Raw genomic sequence first — 23,856 nt, 5'->3', positions numbered from 1 at the left:
CAGGTGTTGGGGCTGGCATGCACATTACAAAGAGATGAGAGAAAATCTTCCCTCTTTTTAACCACAGTCCTCTTGATGACAATGGTCTACAGATCTACAGACAGAGGAGCTGTTAAGCTTCTTAGCTCCCTGAACAAACTAAAGATAGTATGCCCCAACAAAAGTCTTACAACATTCCTCACAATCAATATAATTTATATTATCTGATAGTACTCATCTAAATGACTTCTTTTCTCTTATATGACCAGTCTATTCCATCCCCCGTTAAAGTTTTCAGCTTCGTCACAATTTACGAAATGACTGATGACAATCGTTCTTCATTCCAGCTGGTGTCTGAACTACATCCATTGCACCACAGTCACAGTGCACCTAAGCCACCTCATTCATAAGAGCCTTCTCTGCCGGAGGGGTGTGAAGAAACCCAAATTGATGGGATCTTAGTTAAAAGTCACAAGTAACAGCAACTGGATGAGTCCTATGGAAGATGAGTGGAAATTCATGTGTGCTTCTCCACTTTGTTGTGCAGTAGTCCTAAGTGTGGGGTTATCAGTTAAATCTCCCTTCTCCATATGCAAAGACATCTAGAAGAAGAGGGTACAGTGTAATGGGAAAATGTATATTAGAAATACACCTATAAACTGCTTTATATGATAAGGACAAAGGTTTCTAGGTAAGATTTAATGGTAGAAACTGACTCAGTAGCTTGGAAAGAGTAGGGCACCACTGTAGCAGAGAAAAGTCAAGCACAGTCCCTGAGTCCCTTCTCTGTCATCCCTAATGCTCTGCCTTAAAGGATTTCAGGTCTAGCCCATTGCATAACAGCTAGGCTAGAATTAAACTGCGAAGGTTGCAATCATTCTTTTGCTCTTGTTGTTGGCACAAGTTAAGGGCTAATGAGATAAGAGGAGGGCCCAGGACAAAGGAGGAGGGATGGGGATGGGGGAACCTGTAATTTACAGAGGCATTTATTCAGTCTGTACGGCTGAATGAGGTCCTATGCTTTTGAGGGTCCACACAACCACTCTCTTCTTCATCCTCAGATCAAAATTATGTGCTAAGACAAAGACTTTGGAGTGGAAAAGCAGAAATGTAGAGAAGGTAATACATGGCTTCTAATATCTGCCATGCTCTCAGCATGGAAGAAGATATACTCTCCCCTCAGGGCCTCATATGTAATCTCTCTCTGCTTTAATTTGGCATAGTGGGTCATTTCATCTTTCATACCTTGGCCATTAGAAATGAGAATTGTAGTGTGTATAAATTTATATGGGTAGCTAGTCAGGGAAGAGAATTTCCTTTTGTTGTTGTTTTTTTACGATTTGAGAATTAGATGGAAATGTCCTGATTTTTTCTTTTGTATTGATACCTTCTACTCCATAAGTTTGGGTTTTTTTGGGGGGGGGGGGGGGGGGAACAAAACCCTTCCCTTATTAGGGATAAGGGACCTGATGACTTTGTACTGTTTTAATAATCAACCATTTAGTCAGGAGATTATGCCAATTTCTCTTTGAGTTCCTCTGAGTCTCAGGGTGGGATTAGAGCAATCTTGGGCCATAGCACTCCAAGATCTGGTGACTCCCCCTCTGTGATATGGCTCCTAGACTTGGATATTGGTAGAGCCTTATAGTACAAGAGGGGATACATAATTGGAACACACAGTACATTTTAGGAACCCTTTGTGACATTTGTTTACCATCCATTTGGTGAATAATAGTGTTTGAATTGTAATCTTACTTAAAATTCCGCACTGTATTTACTTTCTTATATGGTATGGTTCTAGATATAGGGGAGGAGGATGCTTTTAGAAGAGGACAACAAAGGGGAAGGCGTTCTTGCAATTGGTCTTTTCCTTTTTTATGGAAATAAGGGGAGAATGGGGATATGTGGAGAACTTTCTCATTATGAGTACCTTATATTTAGTGCTGGGGTGGGGATAAAGTCTATATATTTGTAACAGTAAAGACAAAGGGAGGTGAAGAGAGTGTATTGTGCACATGGTGGTGGGGACATACCATCAAAGCTGACAAGGTAGTAAAGCAGAGCTAAAAGAAGAGATCTCTCATTTGGGAACCCAGGCCAATAAAAAGAGTCTCATAGAATAAAACATTTAATCCTGGGATAGGAGCTAAAATAGCACTGAGGAGGAAAAGGGGGAGGATTCTTGCTGCTCACAGCCTAACTATTGTTGAATGGCTGATGTCAAAGGTTTGGCCTCCCCTCTTTTTAAAAAGTACTTGAAATTTCCAAGTCTGCCACTTTCTTTCTTTTTACTGGTAATACTTTGGCCCTCACACTCCATATTGCTCCGGTGGGCAACTGTGACCTTCTCTTCACAAGTATCCCAATCTCTTCCTGCTTCAGTCCACACCACATATTGCAGCTCAAGTAATGTTCCTTGCTTGCCATTCTAAATAGGTCACCCCATCCCAGAGTCCATTTGCTAACTTCCTGTTTCAATTCACCTCAAGTCCAAATGTCCCATCCTCACTTTCAGGCCTTTGCATAGTGCTTCCCTTGCCCACTGCTACTCATGTGCTAAGCTCTGCCTACTTTGTCTTCTTCTCCCACTTGTAACTCTGTGCCTATATTAATGGCTATCTGTGAAGGGACTTGTTCCTAAGAGATTGTTCTGATACCCTGGACCATTAAGAGTATAGTCTCCCAGCTTTCCGGGCCTCTGCTAGCTAGTCCGTGTCCCTATATAAACTCTCTAAGGTCGGATGTGGGCCTCCAGAAGTCTGGCCTTCTCCCTCCCTCCCTTAGATGGTAGAAGCGAAAGAAATGTCCTTTTTACTATCTCCCAGGAGCCTCACCCCCATCTCCCTGTGGCAGGCCTCTGCATCTCTTCCTTGGGTGTTTCCTTGCCAGGCTACTGCTGGGGAACCTCTTTGGGATAGCCCCAGCCTCTCTGTCAACCATCCCTTTCCGCCTGAGTGGCAGCCTTTTAACCCAGCTGCTAGTCATCACTGAATCACAGCTGGGAAAATAACTGGCCTGTCCATTAACCCCTTCATGGCTGCATGCTATCCCTACATCTGTAGCAACCTTTCTCCTTTTGTGCATCAGGTTCTCACACTTTTCCTTCAAGTTCTTCCAAAAATCTCAATTTTTTTCAGCAAACCTTGCATCATTAATCAACTCTTGCTTTTGCATCTTATCTCACATCCCTTTAATATACCTAATATTAGGATTTAAGGAGTGAAACAGTTCTGGAGTATAGCATATAAAATGCCTTGGGAGCTTTGGGAATGGAAGGCTGAATGTAAGTAACGATATTGTTAGAAATGCTGAAACACAGATGCCCATTGGAAAACTGAGAAGTTTTCTTCTGAGAAATCCATTATCAATTTGGATAATGATTTTCCCAGCTGGCACACACACAGCTCAGGAGGGTGAGGTGAGTTTCTGAAGACTACAAGTTTCTTATGTGCGTAGCTATACAAATGCTAAACCAGCCTGTGTACAGGTCCTGAATATTGGCAGCTGCCTGGCAAATTCCCTTTGCTGCACACGCACACAAGCAGTGTAGAAAGAACCTTTTGTTTAGGCAGGGTAAATATTTGCCTTTTAAATGTACTTTATGTGAAGAAGACAATCCAGAGCAGTCTAAGGGAAAACGTATTCAGTGTGGTGTTTGTTGTTGTTTTTTTTTTTTGCCAACATGTAAATATGAAGAAAATCCTCTATTTTACAAGTGTCTGTAGAAATGGGGCAGCATATTATCAGTGTACAATAAAGATGAAGGAAAAAACCTTGTGCAATCCATTCCTTTGAAGCTCAGATAAAAACATGGTTACACCCAGAGATTAATTATGAATAACTGGTTACTCATGCATTGGCAACATGCATATGAACTTTAATCCGTCCAAATGAGGAAAGGAAAGGGGATGAGTAGGGGAAGGATTTTTTTCCTTCTTAAAATGATCAGAGTCTTTCTGTGGATTTGCATAAAGTGATAGAGATGATGATGATCAGAGCAAAGAGGGTGACAATTTCAAGTGGACAGTGATGTCAGGTACAGCACGTGATGAACATAAGGAAGCGGCAGGAATTTGCATCCAGGGCTCTGTACCATGCTATAGCAAACTTTCAATGCTCCTTATGTTCTTTCTATCTTATCCTGTGATGATACAGCTTGTTTTCAGCTTACAGCACTATAGCTATAAAAATAGCACAATAAGTAAGGCACAGAGAACAAACAGGTAACAGGTCAGGGCCAGTTCAGTTAAATCAGAGATTCATCTGTTAAGTTATGCAGTTGGACCCATTGGCTCTGAGGCCCATGATTCATTGTATAATTTTTGCTCTCCAACCTGCCTCAAACTCCTATGCAAATTGATACGGGTTTCAGTCCCATGGGCAGGGAGTAGAAGAAATAATGTGTCCAGGACAGGAGTATGTGTTAGGGAAGTAATGATTTCCTGTTAAACAGGAGGAAGGGGGAACCTTCAATGTATCTCAGCCATGATAGGGACAAAGATGGAGGTATCCTGATGCCACAAGTGGCTCAATTTATTGCCTGACAACTTTTAATCAGAATGAAAGAGCTCATGCTCCCCAGGACAGCATTGGTGCATGAACAATAAACATCACATAAGCCTTTCAACCTGCATCTGCTGGGCTGGGGATCCCTGTGACCTGGGCCCCCCATCACCCACAAGCTTGGCAGTATTGTCTGAACTAGCCCTGATGATGAGTGATGGGGCTGTAATTGCCTAGGGGGATTCTGATGACATCATAAACCACAAGAGTAAGCCCTGGATTCATGCCTTGCACAGACAACAGCTCCGTGCTCAAAGCTGTTTCCTTATTGGACAACTTCAGTTACAGTCTGCTCCACATTTTTTTTTTGGAACTACCACTGCAGGACCTTTGCCATCTATCTCTTACTCTAACAGACACCTCTTCACCAGTAGAGTGATTTCGTTCACAGCTCTGGCAGTGGGAATCCACAGTGACTGCTTTACTGACCCCTTGTCCAGTGTTGAGATGGGTTACTACACAGGAATATTATATCTTAAGGTTCTTATCAATGTGGAATGTTTGCAGACTTTAAATTCTCCTCTTCCTCTTTCAGATCCAATGCAAAGAGGCAAAGATGGATCAGATGATTATATTTCAAATTTGCATATTTCCATGTTTAAAACTCAGCTAGATCCAGTGACTTGTGAAATAATGAATCACTGATTTACAGATACAGGTCAGATCTTAGTACACAGACAAAAACATCCCCTCAGATCTATGTCTCCCTTTACTCCTCCCCTGTTTCAGTAGCCTCTTAGCAAAGCTTGCCAAATTTGTGAGTGATTCTGTTATTGACCATCTTAAACAGTAAACAGGTTGAGGGATGAAGTCATACTGTTTATCACCTAGAGGAGGCTTAGAAAGAACAGCAAATGGAGCCCTTTCCCCATTAAAGTGGCAACACTTTGGCTTCAGTATAAAGCACATGCTGGGTGGAATCTGTGCAGATTTACTCTGTGCGCTGCCACTGAAATTGTTGGGATTATATCCGCAAAGGATCTGGATGAAAAACCTAGCATTCAGGTGCCACTGGCAGAAAATATTGAACTACTTTAATCAAACCCTGAGCAGTGCACCCGTGAGGGAATTTGGAGGGAGGAGGGGTTGTTTCCTTGGAAATGCTTCAGCTATGATTCAACTCTGGGGAGGGAAAAAATCTTCCCAAATTTGTTGGGGAAGGAGGGGAGGAAATGTAACAACTTACTTCTAGGGCAGAAAGTCAGTTAATTCACTGACCTTGATCACACATCCTTGTGACTTTTTTTTTTTTTTTAAATAAGTGGTGAAATCCTTTGGACAGTTTGAGTATTGAAAGTGTCTCTATTGTAGTGCTGCTGCTGAGATCATGTTGTTGATCTTGTTTTACAGCAGTCCTGCCTGTTGTGCAGAGTACAGAATGTTCTCTTCTGTGAACTGAGGTTGAACTTCTCCAGCCCACTTTGGTTCAGGAACCACATAAATATATGGAAAGAGAGAGAGAGAGAGAACAACACCTCTCCCCCCCTCCCCCACCCCCAAGCCCAACCCCCAAAAGGTCTGATTTCATCAGAAGTATTCAGTTTTGTCTCTGTGTAAATTTACCAAAAAAAGCTAAACTATAAAATGTTTTAAAGAACAAAATGCAACCTAGTTTCACAGAGATGGATGAATAGGTGTTTTTCTTTAATTGTATTTGTTACTGCTAAGCATCTGGGTTTTGTTTTACTTTACCACATTTCTCCACATAACACTTCTGTTTCTTTTCTGAAGTAGGGCATTGAAAATGAGCCTCACTCCCCCAGTGATGGAGAAGGGCTTTGCAGAACATAGCTTCCTCACAGCCACATTTTGTGAGGAGGTTTGATGGCAGCAATTCAGCTGCTTTTTGAGTATTCATCCTATGGTGTAACTTTAAGGAGGGATCCCCAGGGCTAGGTTTGCCCTTTATTGGGTTATCAGTGTTGAAGCACTACATGGAAGGTGCACAAGCATCAGAAAAGCTGGAATAGTAGTTTTAACCTGCTGCAGCCGCTGCTGAACTGGAAGTGAAGGCCTGCTGTTGTCAGCATTCCATTGGAACACTGGGACATTCGTAAGGACAGGTCTATGGACCAGCACGCGGTATAGCTACTCGACGTGCTTGTAAGAGGTTAATTTCGAAGTAATCCACTAAATGAGTGGTTCCCAAACTGGGGTTTGCGAAATGTTACAGGGGGTTCTCGGGAGAAAATTCCCTAATTCCAGACAGAGCTGTTTCTAGGAACCCCGGGCAGCACAGGGACAGCAGCCTGGAGCCCCTGGACTTCCAAGAATCTAAGCAGATCAAAGCAAGCATATCTGTCACACTGAGGAAATTTAACCTTCAAGACTCCTTATAAGAAATGGAAAAAGAGGTGGATATTTTTTGCTATTTTTAAAATTAAATAGGCAGCTAGTATTGTGTTTAAAATTATTATGAAGAACAAGTTTAAGGTTTGTTGTAATGTGTGTTGTTTGCCTGGACTGCTCAAGATCTGAATGCTTGTATAGGGAAGAACTTTGAGTTGGCTTCTTAAATACCTTCATGCTGTTTCACATCTGATACTCCTTGATGAAACATAGGAGCTGTGTCTTATAACAGGCTTATTTAAAGTGATACAAGCTATGAAAGTGAGATCTTGGAAGAGTGTTGCCAGTTTCATAATGTAATAAAAATACTGTAATGATAAATAATAAAAATTAATAATAAACAGTGTGTAATAAGCATGTCATAAAAACAAATGTTATATTTCTAAGATCACTGCTTTTATAATTTATACTCAGGTAAAGGAGAAAATCTCTGGAAATATTATTTTTAGGAGGGGGTTCACGAGACTTGACATTTTAGTGAAAGAGGTTCACAGGTTATTAAAGTTTGGGAACCACTGAACTACACAGAAGTAATTTTTTAATGTTTAATTCAAATAGATTTGCATCAACCTTGGACTCACTAAAATTTGTTAGTCTCTAAGGTGCCACAAATCCTCCTTTTCTTTTTACTAAAATCTCTGCCTGCCTCTCTTACATCTCATCATAGCTAAAAGAGAACTCCCAATCTCCCCAGCTCTCCCTTCCCTCCCCCCCCCCCCCCCCCAAGCTTTCTTCACTACCTTCTTTCTTGATCACTGTGGGCAACATCCGGTGCTTAATTTGTAATGAAAGAGGCGCCGGGACTCAAGCAATTAGGTGCTGGGGCTCAAGCAATTTTTTTACATTCAAAACTGATGCAGCAAGCCCAGAGATGCCAGGGCTATGAACTGCCAAGCCTAGGAGTGCTGGGGCTTAGCCCTAGCAAGTCTTGGCACAAATTAAGCACTGACAACACCATCATCCTGCCTGTCACTCAGACCCATGATGAACGTGTCGTCTTTGACTTGAACATCTCTCTAGGTCCTCAGAGTCAGGCTGTGTCGAAGGGTATGCCTACACTTCAAGATAGAGGTATAATTTCTAGCTGAAAGATATATACCTGTGCTAGCTCTTATCAACCTAATGTGCTAAAGATAGGATGTAGCTACAATGGCACGAGGTGCTAGCTGCCCTGAGCATGCACCTGTCCAAGATGTGTATTTGGGGCGGCTGGCCTCCTCTGCCACTCATGCTGCCATTGGTACACTCTATTTTTAGTATGATTGCTTGATCAGAGCTAGCGTGGCTATGTCTTCTCGAGCAGGAAATTACACCTCCAGCTTGAAGCATAGGCATACCCTAAATCTTTTGTTGAGTCTTTCTGCATGATATCTTTAAAATACGATCTTTCTTATCCATTACTAAAACTCTCTCCTCCAGGCTCAAATAATCTCACGTCTCGATTACTGCATCATCCTTCTCTCTGGCTGGGACAAATGCAACCTTGCCACACTTATATCCATTTAGAATGCTGCAGCAAAGATCATTTTCCTCACCCATTGCTTTGACCATGTCACCTCTTTCTTTGCATCCCTCCACTGGCTCTCCCTTCTCTATCGTGTCAACAATAAGCTGCTTGTATTCACTTGCAAGGCCTTTCAGGGTCTATCTGTACTCCACCTACCATTTTTCACTTACAAATGAGGTGACCTACCATTTTTCACTTATAAATGAGGTGTTGACACACCTCCACTAGACTCCTGATGTCAGCCTTCACTGCCCACTTGTTAAGTTTTTGGATAAGCACCTTCTTTCTTTCTCCTGTGCTGCCCCACATGTTTGAGAGGAGCTCCCCATAAACATTCATGAAATGTTTGTGTCACTGAGTTGCATATTTCACTGAGAAAAGTTTCAGCTAAAAAAACATCACCTAGTTCTAGCTGCAAGTAACTTCAGTGGTTCTCAGCCAGGTTCCTTTCTTAATCGGGAGATTCAGGTGGCTTTATTTGCTCCATTTTTGCCAAAGATTTTTTTCTTCTGACACCATAGCTTGACAATGTGAGACACACACAGGCCATGGAGCTGGGGTGGGGGGGATGCGGTCCCCCGGATCATGACCTGGCTACTTTTTGGTCTGCCACAGCCCAGCTCAGGGCATGCAATCTGCTGGTGCCAGGGCCAGAAAGAGGGCAGGGCACTAGTGGGGTAGGGAGGGTCCCACTTGCATGCTGGGGCAAGAGCCTATGGGCCCAAGAGGAAAGTGGGCCCAGCCCCGCAAGACAGGCGTCGCTGCAGTGTGAACGCAATGCAGGCTTGCTCTCCAGCCCTCCCCTGACTCCTCCCATCCCCGGGGGCAGAACTAGACCTCCTCCCACCCATGCCTCCCCACTTTAAATGGTGCTCCACAGTCCCTGGGAGCACACATGAGAGCTGGAAAGAGAATGGCCTTTATTTCCAGTTTAGCTCTGGTCACATAAAATGGGTTTGGGCTATGAAGGGTTAATATTGGTGTCACCTGGTAAGGGTCAGGATCCACTGAGTCCAGCAGTAGTGTTGCACTGGGATAGTGTCATTGTTGCCACACTGCTGGCTGTCACAGTTGCTTTGCCTAATGTCAGCCTGATGTCACCAAGAGTGGCTGTTGAGCTGAGCAGTTGTTTAGTGACTGTCTCTCTGCCTGCTTTGTTGGGGGCAGATCCCCAATCACAAAATAAATTTTTGACACTATATTTGCAGCTAGATGGTCGCTATGGTGATGACAAACTGATGCCACCCAGAGGAACTGTAACGATGGATGGGGTACTGTCTCATGTTTATTGCAATGTAAACAAAAAGGCCTTTTTTAAAGTAGTGCCTGATGGGTAAGCCCTAGAAACAGTACTTTAAAACCTAAACAGCTTCTGCCTCTTGCCTCACCCCCCCTGCCTCCTGTTTTAGCTTTCATTTAAATCCACTAATGTAAAATAAGGGAAAGGTTGTAAGGATTTTAAGTTATGGCTTGTGCTGCCATGGCTGGAGAGGAAGTGGCTGTGTACCAGCAGCAAGCTCCTGAACAGGGGTGCTGTGACTGAGACAGACAGATTTTTCTGGTCTGCTAAAGCCCTTGTGTGGTGCAAAATGGTTTTGGAGTGGCTGGAGACAGCCAGCGAAGAATCCCACCTTGTGAAGAATACACTTTGCTGCTTTAAAGCTGTTGTGGCAATTCTGCTGCCTCCTGCATCAGCTGACCCTCATCCTCCATATAAGAGGAGGAATGGGGGTGTGCTGGGGCAGAGCATGGGCAGGACAAGGTGTGGAAGAGAGTTTAGTGGAGCTGTGCTAGGTGTGATCCAACACTAATGTAAGGTACAAGGGACCTTATGCCAGTGGCCTAAGTTAGGGAGGATCCTGTGCAGCTTTATTTCCTCTAGGGCCATGTGGCCTGGAACCAGGGAGCCATAGCCAGCAAGCTGAGGCGGGGTCCCCCTCTCCACACTGCCTGACTGAGCTGTGCTTGGAGTTAGTGGAGAATCGAGCCTTAAGCACTGTCTAGCCCTAATTGTATAAAAGTTCATTTCTATGACAGGGAATATAAGTATGACCCTGAAAAAAGCATATTGGGAAGTAAATGTGACTTCTTTTTTCTGTATTTGGGTTATATGATTGATAGCTTTATGAAAGCTTCTGATTTAATTAGAACCAGTCAGAACCTCTTATTGGTCCTTATTAAGTCTTATTCAGAACCTTTCCGGCGCTCACATCCATACCCTACAGCCATCATTAGGCCTTAGTGTTAGTTTAGGATCCTTAGCCTTACTGACAGCATCTGCATCTGGGTGAAGTCTCCTCTCCTTCTCCAAAGACAGACGTGCCACAGTTATGAGCTCTAACTTGGATAAGTAACAAGCTGGCTTCTGTACAATGAAAAGCATTATGGCAGTTAACTCTAGGCTAGAATGAAGCTCAAGTGCATCTGGAACCAGGCTATAATTAGAGTTGGGTGAAGAAAGTATTTTCAGGTTCTAACTTCTGATCCCAACAGGTTGAGCTCAGGGTTACAGGCTGAAACAGGACTAACTGCATCACAAGCCCATGATATTTTGGACCAAAGGTGAATCTTGTGAAATTTTTGTCTACCATTTTGCATTTAAATCTTGTAAGAATAGCTGCTCTTGTGCATTTTTTTTTGCCAGCAGCTAATGTACATATGGAAAATAGGCCCCTTCCAGTTTTGCATCCAATCCAGAACAAACACTGAAGGATAGGTTTGAATCTGGGGCTTGAATTTGACCCCTTTCCCAAATTCTAACAGGTTTGGATTAAAGGAGTGTCTGCTTGGGTGCCTGGGGGTGGTAGGGTCTCAGATCCACATGAAAATGGCAAATGAGATAAGCAGATAGATATGTCTTGTCAGAAGAGAGAGGGTGAATAACTTTGATGGGGGTCGTGGCATAAATTGTGATGGTGGCTGGAGGAAGGTGGTGGTGGTTGTTTGTGAGTGGTAAGTAAAGATGAGAGAAAGAAGTGAAAGTGTTGCTGTTCCTTGATACTGCGGGCAGGTGGGTCGGGGAACTGGCAAGTTTTTCATCTGTATGTGGAAAGCAATGGAAGCTGAGAGCACTCAGTACCTCTCAGAATTGGATCCCACTCTCAGCAAAGGAGATCTTGGTACTGCAGGCTGAAAAGTAGACTGAATTGGAGGTGGGTCTGTGATTGGGTGGCTTTCTCATATGTGGCCCTTATATGGCTCATACTGAGAATTGTAGAATTATGATCTGAGATTTATAAGAGTGTCTCAGGAATACATGTGTAGACAGGTCAAGGATACCAAAAGTGTTTGACAATATAAAGATTGTCTGTGGAACCTTAATTTTGAATTTCTTGATATTTTTTCTATATTTAGTTTTTCAAACTACAGTAGTCTAATGAAGTTCTCCTTTATTGTTTTATATTATACTATATTAACAATTATTAACAAATATTTCCGATTTTCAAAAAGCCTTTGTTTTTATTCAAATGTTAATAAATTATAGTTGTCACCATAAATTATAATGACGGCTGCATTTCTTAAATATTTCTTTGATTAAACCATATGAATAGGTTTGTTTCATATTCTAATTAGTAATGCGTCACCTGAAGCAGGAAGTTCAAATTCTTTTCTACAGGCTCTCTAATTCCTAACATTTTCTCTCTTGACTTTGACATATAAATTGTCATCTGTACTCTGTTATCAGTGGGTCTTCTTAGGATGTCTGGATCTGGATATAGGGAAATTTGCCAGTGTTGTTGGCATAGCCTATATATTTCTTGAAATAGACCTACGGATCCAGAAGTGGTGGCAGGCAATGTTGGCAAAACCAGCATAATTTGGAATTTTGTTGAGCCAGATTGTGCACTATTCCCAGAACCAGCAAAGGCCAACAGGAACTGCTGAGTGCTCAGCACTTCTGAAAAATCAAGGTACTTCTTCAGGTGCCTAATGGATTTAGGAACCTCATTTTAGAGTCCTAACTTTGTAAATCTTGGCACTGAGCTATGTGGCCTATGGAATTTACAAGCACTGTTGTCTGTGGGATTCTAAGACTTTTGAACCAGTAGTGTAGTCAAGGGTAAATGTGGGTAAACAGAGTTTTCCCACTTCTCCTTTGAGGAATATGGAGTTTAGGCTAATTTATCCACTCCTTCCTCTTTTTTTTTTTTTTAACCACTACACCACTGCTCTGAACTAAAGCTATTTGGCCAATGGCATTTATAAACTCTGATTTGTCTATCAAAATCCGATGGCTGAAAAATGCTTCTTCCAATTAACCTGAAACTTTAAAATAAAAAAATAAAAATTCTCTTCTGACCAGAGATCACATAGAAGAAGTTTGAGGCAGGCATGATTCCACCTGCCCCCACCCCCCTCCACTAAGCTGGTTAAAACAAACGTTAAAATGGGTAGCAAGTTACAACTATGGAGTTCTTACCATGCCTTGTTAATGACTTTGGATGGCATTAGTTTTATGGATACTTTTGGGATGAAGTTTGAAGTAGTAGGAAGAACAGTTTCTGAAGGCCTGTTGTTAATCATCATCATCAGACTTAATACAAATCTCCCTTTTTGCTTCTGCAATATTTGTACTCTCCAATAATTATAGGCACAATTTTGCATGATTCTTCATTTACAACTGCAAATAATTACATGTAGAGGTCTCTTTGATTACACCCAGAAATAAAGTAGACAGCTTAAAACCCTTATTTGCCCTTGCAAATAGTTCTACCCTTTGATAATTTGCAAAGGGAGGCTAAATTAAAGCCTTTTAAGCAATTGTGCCAAAAATTCCTATATGAGCCAAATATCTTTAACAAATAGAACAAGTGACAAGGTAAGCTTGGAAAAGTACAGGATGTTCAATGGATTTATGTTTAACTCTGATACGTTTTTTTGCCCTCCCTGCCAAAATCTCTCTTTAAACCTCATAGGTTTCTCCAATTCTACACAAACGGGACAAACTGTGCTAAATACATATGTGCTGAGAAACAGAGAGAATGGAAAGCCCTGCTCACTTAAAATACCACACAAAGACAAAAACAAGATACCAGGTCATTCACGCAAAGTGTGGATAATAAACAATGCATGATGTGGGCACAAGCTGCTTCCAGAACACTCTTGCAAACACTCTTGGGGCCTGAAAAAGAGCAGCATCTATGCTGGTATCTGATTCTCTTCTTTATCCTGTTGCTAGATGGGACAGTGAAAAGACAGAATCATGAAAGTCTAGTACTAAAAGTGCCATGACTTGTAATTGCAAATAAAATCCTAAATTGCAGGGAAAAGCCAGCCTTTTACCAGCAGTTCAGAACTTCACTACACGTTCCTCTCCTTTAAATCAGGGCCTTCTAACTAGGCACTGATGTCCCAGTGCCTAGTTGAAAGGCCCAGATTTAAATTCTTCTCTAAATTACCCTGGCTGGTGCAACCTCACCGAAGTTTATGGTTATACATTGGTATAACTCAGAAGCGTCTGTAGCTTCCTGTGACTTTTCCAGATAAGACCAGGGGCTTTGAGAACAGATAATCACTTTAAAAACATGTGGTAATTTAAAGGAGCCCTTTCAATTTAGAAGTCGCACTTCTGTCTGAAAACATTTTTCCTACAGTTTGTTACAGGGAACAGCTACATTTACTACAAATAGAAGATATTAGGAAAAAGGTTTTGGTGGGTTTTTTTATTTTTGTTTTCCAGTTTGTTTACTGTGTGTATCACCTAGATTATAGTCAGTTTGACTGGTTTCTTTGTATAGTCTGTTACTCAGTTTTCCTTTTTGAGGGTCTTTCATGCAACAGGGGAGGACATTTTTTATTGAAAAAAAGAGACGTAAAATTGCAAAAATGGTCAGGGGGAAGTCTGGAGCAATTAGGGTCTTCAAAACTAATTTAAAATAATTTTTAAAAACTGATACATTTCAAGTTGACAGTGTCTCTCTTTAAAATTGGTGTACCTAGTTACCTACATAAAGAAATACGTTGGGTCTGATTCTGGTGAATCTCACTTAAATTAGGATAACTCCACAGCAATTACATGAGTTATATGTTGTGCAGAAAGTGTGAGTGAGAGGAGAATTGGGTCTGTTGCCTTTCACATTTCTGGTAATGTGCTAAATCCACCATAGCTATTCTTTATCTCCCTTTCTATGTTTCTGTTACCAGTGTTTTTTTCAGATTTCAGAGTAGCAGCCGTGTTAGTCTGTATCCACAAAAAGAAAAGGAGGACTTGTGGCACCTTAGAGACTAACAAATTTATTTGAGCATAAGCGCACGAAACCTTATGCTCAAATAAATTTGTTAGTCTCTAAGGTGCCACAAGTCCTCCTTTTCTTTTTGTTTCAGATGACATCTGAGCATTTTGCTCTCTGTGTGAACTATCTCTATGTGAACAATCACTCAGTTGATAAACACACTGTCAAAATTTACATATCCTTATCAGAGGCTTATCTGAATGCTGTGTCACCATTTCACTGATACAAGTGTGCCAGAAGGTGATCTTTTAATATTTAACTGACTTGAAGATAACCATTTCCAAAGGATTATCAGATTATAGTAAAAAAAGATTCTTAACAGAAAATACAACCAGTTATCAGACTGGCTAGGCTTGGTGCATTGTCAGACAGCCTGATATTGCCCTCACCTTTGGCCTTACCTTGAAATGCCTCAATTAAATAAACCTGGAGGTGGAGTGAAAAAAAATCTAGGTTCGTTATTGGTAGGGTTGGTAGCATTGCCTATTATTAAGGTTGCCTAGCACTTCCTATTATAAGACCATGTTTTCAGCTTCTTATAGATTTGCCAAACTTTAACTGCTTCCCAAATATTCCCTGCTGCATATTTGCCCAAGGCTGCATTTGTCTGGAAAATTTCATCCAAAATGGTTCAGCCATTTTTCAGAAAGGCTAAGGAAAAATATGTTTTGCCAACATTAAAAGATTCTGGTGATCCTTTTGTTGAAAATCTCTAGCACCCCTATGCTTTGGATCAGAGACTTGAAATTTGGTGCAGGGCCTTTGTTTGCAAATGCTCAGTACAGGCTTTGATTTTAGCAGCTAATTTCCCTAAGATTCCATGTGCACTGGGCATGCTCCCCGTCTAGGGCCGAGCAGAACTTTCTTTGCAGTTGTAGCTCTGAGCTGCTGCAGGCTATGGGCTCCAGGGAGATGGTCTCCTGGGCTCCCAATGACCCCCTGCTGGGCCAGGCAATGTGGAGGAGGAAGTTGCCTGATTCAAATGCAGAGGGGACCAGAGTTGAATGAGCTATGGAGTGAGAGGAGATTGGGACAAGGTGCCTGGGGTGGGTGGTGGTGGAAACTAGGACTGGAGGCTGGGGAAGAGAGAACTGGGACTGGGAGGGAGAGTGCAATTCGCTGAGCAAGGAGACTGGGGCTGGGAGCCACAGAGGAGGGCTGAGAGTCACTAGATGCAAGCCCTCAGAAGTTAGGAAATGTTAGTATTAAGATTGCCTATGTATTGTGTAACTTTAATCTGGCCCTGATGTGTGCATGCATTATAAACTGTCTTTAATCACATGATAACATACTATTTTTCCCACAAGACCCCTGCCTCATTCAGTGCACATGATGATGGGCTTGCTCTGGGTATGAATCAGGGTTGGATAGTGAAGGAAACTGTTGTCAGTGGTCCCCATCCCATTTGTTGCAGAAATTGGAAGGCATGTAGTGAATTAGGCCACAGGCGCCGACTTTTCAAAATGCCACGGGGTGCTCAGGCCCCACCCCTGTCTTGCCACTTCCCGACCAAGCTCCATCCCGCCCAGCCTCTTCCCGCCCAGTTCCTCCCCTTCCCCGAGTGTGCCAAGTCCTCACTCCTCCCCCATCCCTCCCAGCCTCCTGCATGCTGTGAAACAGCTGTTTACGGCAGGCAGGAGGTGTTGGGAGGGAGGAGGAGGTGCTGATCCGTTGGGCCCACCAGCGGGTGGGAGGCACTGAGGGTGGTCGTGGGGAGCTGACGGGGGGCTGCTGGTGGGTGCTCAGCGCTCACCATTTTTCCCCGTGGGTGCTCCAGCCCCAAAGCACCCACGGAGTCAGTGCCTATGCATGAGTCAGAGGCTTGCTGAAAGAGAGGGCTGCCCTGGAGAATTGGATTCTACCCCTACCTCTGCCACAGAGTTCCTGTGTGTGCTGGGCTAGTCACTTACACCAAACTTTTCACTATGCGGGAGGGTCACTAATTGCATGTTCATTATTTTCTGGGCACCCAACATGAGACACATGGTCTCATTTACAGAAGTGCTGAGCACTCAAAGGCGCAACTGAAGTCAATGGGAGCGGTGCTTTGAACATATAAAATGCTACGTAATACTAAATCAGATCCTAGGCATATCAAAATGAGCACCAAAATCAGTGGATGTCTCTGTGTCTTAGTTCCCCATTTTTAAAATGTAGATAATATGTTTCCTCCTTACACAGGGTTTTTGTGAAAATAAATTCACGAATGTTTGTGAAGCTTTTGGATACCATTGTGATGAGTGCCATAGAAAAGACCATGAGGATATTAATAATTCTATCTTCAGAGCAGGGTTGGAGAAATGTGTAGTAAATAAGGCATAGGGTCATACATTTTTCCTTGTTATTCAAACAAAATACGGAATAGCTCTTCATTAAGTGAACACTGTCCATTTTGTGCATGGAATGAGGCAAGGGTCCTGTGGAAATAAATAGTTTATATCATGTAATTAAACACTGTTTCATAATGGATATGCACAAGGGGGCCCAATTAAAATTGCACAGGCAGCCTTAATTTTGGTATTTCCTGATTTTTGAGTGCTTTAGTGTGTGTGTAATATGAAATAGCACCGGCACAACTCATTATCCCAAATTGTTTTGAACTGCTGAAAGCAGGATACCAAGAAACCAAGTATTGCAATTGTATCTGGGGTGTTCAGGGACAGGAGATCAAGCAGCCTCTTTGTTGCTGTTCATTTTACTGCTTCGTTTCTTAAAAGATTTTACAGCTGTCTAGAAAACAGTGGACTGTTCATACTGAAACAGGGTTGTTGTGCTGACCCTTTTTGTAGATTTAAACAAATAATAGAAAATTCCACAAATTTGTTTACATTTTTCAAATAATTTGCTTTAACTGCTTGTGATCATTTTGTGTTTTTTTTGTAACTGAGCCTGCTTGGGGACTTTCATTGCTAAAAGCCTTTATCACTTGAGCTAAAGGACTAAGGGCCAGATCTTTAAAGATCTTTAGGCCCCCTAAAGTCAAAGATAGGCACATACTGGGATTTTCAAAAGCTCCTAAGTGGTTAACTCCCAGGGATGCCTGTTTACATCTTTAGGGCATAATGGCCTTTAAAAATCTCTGCCCAACTCCTACTGCTTCCAGTGAGGGCAGACTCATAAACCTTTTTTATGGCCAGGACACCAGAAGGGGAATGACTTTCTTAATGTACCTTATATTTGATTTCCATGAATATACAAGCACGTGAGGTTATTTTAGATATTATTTGAAACAGTCTTAGGTGACAATTGTGGAGTATTCACAGAATATTAGTTTAAAATTTGTATTTGCAATTATTCACACCAGAAACTTGAATCTGAGTTAGTCCAGTCCAGTCAAGGAAACATAAACATACCACATGACCTCTGTGTGTAGCGTGAATTGTAAATACAGCTGCCTTGCAAACAATGTAAAGAAATACAAGTATTTGCTGAAATTATGTGATAAATAATTTCAAACAATTAAATTGGAGTAAATCACAATCTGTTCATGCACAATTTGGGAACATCCATCAAATAAATTACTGTAGTCATTACAAATTATTTGCCACTACTAATAAGGAGTGACAACTATATAAAGAGTTTGGGAGTTCTTAAAATCTGAGATCCCATGTAGATGTTACTGAAGGCAAGTGATCCTACTCTCTCTTGATTATTTCCATGCTTTCCAATGGTGGCGGTGTTTTACCATTGAGACTATAATAAACTGTGTTGTCACATTGTCTGCAAAGTCAGCGTAGAAAAAAAAAAGTTAGTAAATACTTGGTATTGCAACACTTAGATATCATTGGTGGGAGGAGGTGGAGTTGAAGGCATTTCGAAATAATTTTTCTAACATGTAAACAATAACCCTCAGGGAAGAGTTGCCACATCTGAGCATGATATGACCTTTTCAGGTGGTATCTGTACAGAAAACGCTACAAACCTCATAAAACCACATGACGATAAACATATCTGATACCCCATGTGGATGATGACTTTCAGAACACAGTTAGCCAGCTTTGTGGCCTATGAAATGCTGAACACAACCATACTCTTTCTGTGCATCTAAATCCAGGCAAATCTAAGCTAAGAAAGACATTCAGCAATCTGTTTAAAGATGCCCTGTAATACCATATTTATAGAGGTGTTTCATATTAGAGACCTTGTGAAATAAATATATCTTAATCAACAGTGTGGTAGGAAGCTGACTTCAAAGACAGCTTTTCTTTGCAATTAGATTCCCATAACTCCAGTATGTTTGGGTCAGAGGCTAATATGTTGCTTTCAGGATGTATCCCCAAGCCAGGACTTACTAAAATTTCCTCTTTATCCAAATCTTAGCCCTTTCACTACTGTCCTCCATTTCCGCCTCTGCTCTTGGAAGCTATGCTTCTCCTCTGAAATGCTGACATATCAAGGGACACATATTGGCTACATGGGACAGTAGTTGTGGTGTATTTTTCTTGACGTACCAGCTTCTTGAGGCGGCAATGCCCATGTGGGTGTATATATGACAAATGGAATTTGAACTTTTCTGAGTACTCACCCAGTTGGATCCCTTAGCAGCCTACTTAAGTCTCAGTTTAACATAGGTAGCACTTTATACCATGCTTTGGTCATTGTATAATAGAGATGTCATGCATGTGTGTTTTATATTTGTGAACAATGATGTTGCGGTGTATGTCAACAGGTAGTTGCTTTAGTTTTACATTGACTTCAGGTCGCTATTATTTAGGTGCTTGACTTTAGGTTTGAAAATTTTGGCCTCAGTAATACAATATTTATTTTATGTCGTCATAGCACCTTGATGCAGTGAAAAAAGAGCCGGGATTGGAAATAAGAAGTAATTGTAACTCCTATTTCAGTGCCAAATTCTGGTTACACCGTCAAGTTTACTGGAGTTGCATAGGTATTTGTCCCTAAATGTCTCTAACATTTGGCAGGCTGGCAGGATCTCTGACCTTGCATAGAGATTGAGTGCTCTTATGTTGACCCATGCTGTTGGTCTGAGTTATAACCTTGAATAAAGCTGTGGAGTAACTCCTGCTGACTCACTGGGACAGGTGCAGCTTGTAAACCCCTAGCATATAAGACTAGTGAGCAAAGATCAGGAGGGTGTGCAGGAAAACCTAAGAAAAGCTAGGCTTAGGGGTTAATTTTAGCTTGATGTTTACATCCTTTTGCTCTTATCTGAGGTACCCGAAAGAACAAATCCCAGGAAGGATATGAATTTGACCTTAGATCTTATTTGGAGCTGGATGGGAATTTCAGAATGCCAGACTAGATGAGTAAAACGGCTTTGCAGATAGCACACTGCACTGCTAACTTGATGAGATATGGAACTGTGGGTTTATTTATAGGACCAAATTTTGCTCCCAGTTACAGGGGCATCCACTTTGAGTAATTCAGGTGGCTTCAATAGAATTACTCCAAGTTGATACCAGTTTAAGAAGAGCATTTAGCCCTTAAAATTGTTTTCTTCACTTCTGTATTCTTGTTCTGTTCTGTATTCTTGGTCTGTTCAGAGGGTGGGAACATCAATGTCTTGTTCTCTGCATCATGATAATTGTTTACCATAAGTTCATCACTTATTTAGTAAAACCTTAAGAAATAAAATATTGCCCCCTCTCACCACATTTGTATCAGATGCTAAACTTCATCAGGATGACACTTTATTGCTTTATTATTTGCACTGGGATAGTGCTTGGATACCCAGCCCCAGAAGTGCTGGTTCTGTTCCTGGTCCCAGTTAAATCTATGACTAATCTCCCATTGACTGCAGTGAGAACAGGAACAGGCTATATAGGAATGTTAAAAGTGTTGCTTGTTTAATGGGTTTATGCATTTTATTTGCATATTTTGTATTTTTTGTTTTTATTATCCTGAATGCATCAGAAAGGAACAAAAGCAGGGGGAGGAGGGGAAATTTAATAAAAAAAAAATACAAAAAACCCTTGGGCCCTGATTCTCTGGTCTGGCTGAGTTGCTTCTGAGCCAAGATCAAAAAGTGAGGGACAAAGGTTCCCTTGATTGTTGTGCTGGGCTGATCCCTGGTATAAGTTGGAATACCCTGAATGTACACCTGGATGCCAAAGGTTCAAGGTGTGCTGTCCTGCTGGCTGGGGATTGCCAGGGCTTCCTTACATTCAAGCTATACTCCTTGAGGAATAGGGGACCTTACAAATACTAGAACAGCTCTGTGGCAGCCCTCCAGGTGGGCTGGCATGGGGCCTAGAAGCCCTTGGAAGTGAGCAAGCGGATGAGACAGGCTTCCACTGGAAATCTTCCTGGTTTCCATTCATAGTTTTGATGGAAATAACACACATTCCTGTAGAACGTCTCAATTCTGCTGAATCAGCATTTTCCAATGGACCCATAGACTGGAAGGCCAGAAGATCACGATGGTCCCATCTAGTCTGACCTGCCCATTGCAGGCCACAGAACCTCACCCACCCCCTCTTGAAATAAACCCGTAACTCTGGCTGAATTACTGAAGTCCTCAAATCCTGGTTTAAAGACTTCAATTTATACAGTATTCACCCTTTACACTAGTTTAAACCTACACAGGCCCCATGTGGCAGAGGAAGGCGAAAACTGTTCCACTGGAGAATTGCCAACCAGCTCTAATCATAATGCATACCTGCAAAGGGGCCAAATTAGGATTACAGAGACCCCGTATTTTTCTTTTGCCTCATTCTTGGAAACAGCTGATCCATTTTGGCTGAAATTTTCCAAAAAACTTCAGCATGAGGCAGACGGTGTGGAAAATTCAGACCAAACAGTTAAAGTTATAAGTAATACAAATGGGGTCTTATAAATGGAAGTGGTGGGAAACCTTAATAGTAGGTGATGCTATCAACTCTGCCTATAAATTATAGCTAAAATTGGTAATAAAAGACACTTGGGCAGTGATGCTGTTGCAAGTACACGTGATTATAGCGTGAGAGATGAAAATTGTGATGAATGTGGAAAATGGAAATAGATCAAACATCCAATACTTTCCTTTTAAAGCTCTGGCTTTCACAAGGCCACATCACCTCAATCTGTGCTCGCAGACCTCTGACTTTTTTTTTTTTTTTGCACCAGGACTTCCACTTCCACCCCGCAGCATTTGTAATTCTAATTACAGCACACTACTAACAAGGTTCACTTGGAGCAGCTCAGAAATGTTAGGGTTACACCACTCCCACTTTATTGCAACACTTTCTTTTCACAGAAACATCTCAGCTCATTCTACACTTCCTATCCACTCCCCTCTCGTCTTCATGAGTATTGCTTCTTCATCCCATTTCTCCACGCCCCCACACACCCACAAGCTGGCAAACAACTTCTCTGCTATGCACTGTCAGTATTCTGCCGCATCTTTTCTTGTGCATTATCCAGCACAGTTAGAGTTGCTGCTAACTGTGTGCCAGCTGACCATATGCTGCTCCTCAGGGCCTTCCTGATTACTAGTCAAGCCACGTTGTTTCTGCTTCCCCACCTGCCTCTCAAATGGGGTGATTACTAGGGCTGCCAGGTGTCTGGTTTTCGACTGGAACACCCAGTCGAAAAGGGACCGTGGTGGCTCTGCTGACTGGGCCGCTAAAAGTCTGATCGGCGGTGCAGTGGGGCTAAGGCAGGCTCCCTACCTACCCTGGCTCCGCCCAGCTAACTGAAGTGACCGGCATGTCTGGTTCCTACGTGCAGGGGCATCCACAGGGGCTCCATGCACCCCCCCCGCCGCGCCATTTCCGCAACTCGCATTGGCCAAGGAACTGTGGCCAATGGGAGCTGCGGGATTGGCGCCTGGGGGCATGGGCAGCGCACAGAGTCTCCTGGCTCCTCCGCCTAGAAGCCAGATATGCCAGCTGCTTCTGGGAGCTGCCTGAAGTAAGCGCTGCCTGACCAGAGCCCGCACCCCAACCCTCTGCCCCAGCCCTGAGCCCCCTCCTGTACCCTGAACCTCTCATTTATGGCCCCACCCCGGAGCCTCCACCCCCAGCCAGAGCCCTCACCCCCTCCAACACCCTAACCCTCTGACCCAGCCTGGTGAAGGTGAGGGAGAGCAAGCAAAAGAGGGAGGGGGATGGAGTGAGCAGGGGTGGGGCCTCAGAGCAGGGTGGGGCAGGGCAAGGGTGTTCAGTTTTGTGCGATTAGAAAGTTGGCAACCCTAGTGATTACAGTCATTGTAGAGGCTGTTCTTTCTGTAACAGTGTAGAGGAAGCTGCAAAATTGTGTGCTAGGCCTGGGTCTTTTGGTTCATTCAGCCCTGTCTTTAAACACTTCATTATTTGGAGCCAGATAAATGTGCAGCTGTATTTCAGAGGCGAAAGAGTGACATCCAGTGGCGATTCAGACAAAAAGACAGTATGTTGTGAATGCAGTGTAGTTGTAGCTGTGTTGGTCCCAGGATATGAGAGAGACCAGATGAGTGAGGTAATATCTTTTATTGGACAAATTTCTGTTAGTAAAAAAGACAAACTTTTGAGCTACACAGAGCTCTTCTTCCTGAAGATATTACTCATCCACATTGCCTCTCTAGTATGTAGTGAAAACTGTCAAGGATTGAGGAACTCAAGAAGGATCTGACAAAAATAGGTTATTGGGCAACTTGATGGCAGATGAAATTCAGTGCAGAGAAATGCAAAGTAAGGTGTGAAGTCTCCTACATGAGTACCACCCGGATGATTAGTTCTTAACTTGCCAAATTCTAGCTCTGTGAGCCTGGCCTTTAAACTGTGGGATGAAGACCCAGAATAAGGGCTGGGGCAGAAATTAACCGGTGAAGGAAGTTTGAAATACTGACATTCATTTCTCTAACATGTACAGTACAATATTTTCGCATAATGTCTGTTTAATAGTTCAGCATTTTTGATGCCAGTAATCCTCATTATTATACAGTTAGGTTTGTGTTGAAAAGACATAAATAAAGCTCTGAAATGAATGACACATACAATTAGTTGAGAGAAAAGATCTAGCAGTCCTGATTCATGGACCGGTATACTCAATACACAGCAGTGCTCAAAAATGTGATTAGGACTCAAGGATCTATCAAGGAGGGAACAGAAAATGCCAGAGGAAAAGTTACAGTGGAATTATATATATGAGGATTCATCCATTCCTTCAGGTTTGATCATCATACACCAAAAGTTGTCTTTCAAAAGGAGAAGACATTGTACTGACCCTGCCTTCTCCATGACAGCAAAGTTCTCCTCGATTCTATCCCCTCTATGTTGTAAAGAGTAAGGGTTTGTTCCAATGTTC

The 23,856-nt window shown here is 42.4% G+C and overlaps 1 long non-coding RNA gene across 2 annotated transcripts in view; it reads left to right on the top strand.

The window, feature by feature from the left end:
• The window catches only part of LOC125636774 (uncharacterized), a 135,660-nt gene that overhangs the window by 11,583 nt on the left and 100,221 nt on the right, over positions 1 to 23,856 (top strand). The window lies entirely within an intron of this gene.

The sequence above is a fragment of the Caretta caretta genome, chromosome 5, assembly GCF_965140235.1.
Source record: "Caretta caretta isolate rCarCar2 chromosome 5, rCarCar1.hap1, whole genome shotgun sequence".
Taxonomy (NCBI): Eukaryota; Metazoa; Chordata; order Testudines; family Cheloniidae; genus Caretta; species Caretta caretta.
This window is presented reverse-complemented; position numbering and strand designations above follow the sequence as displayed.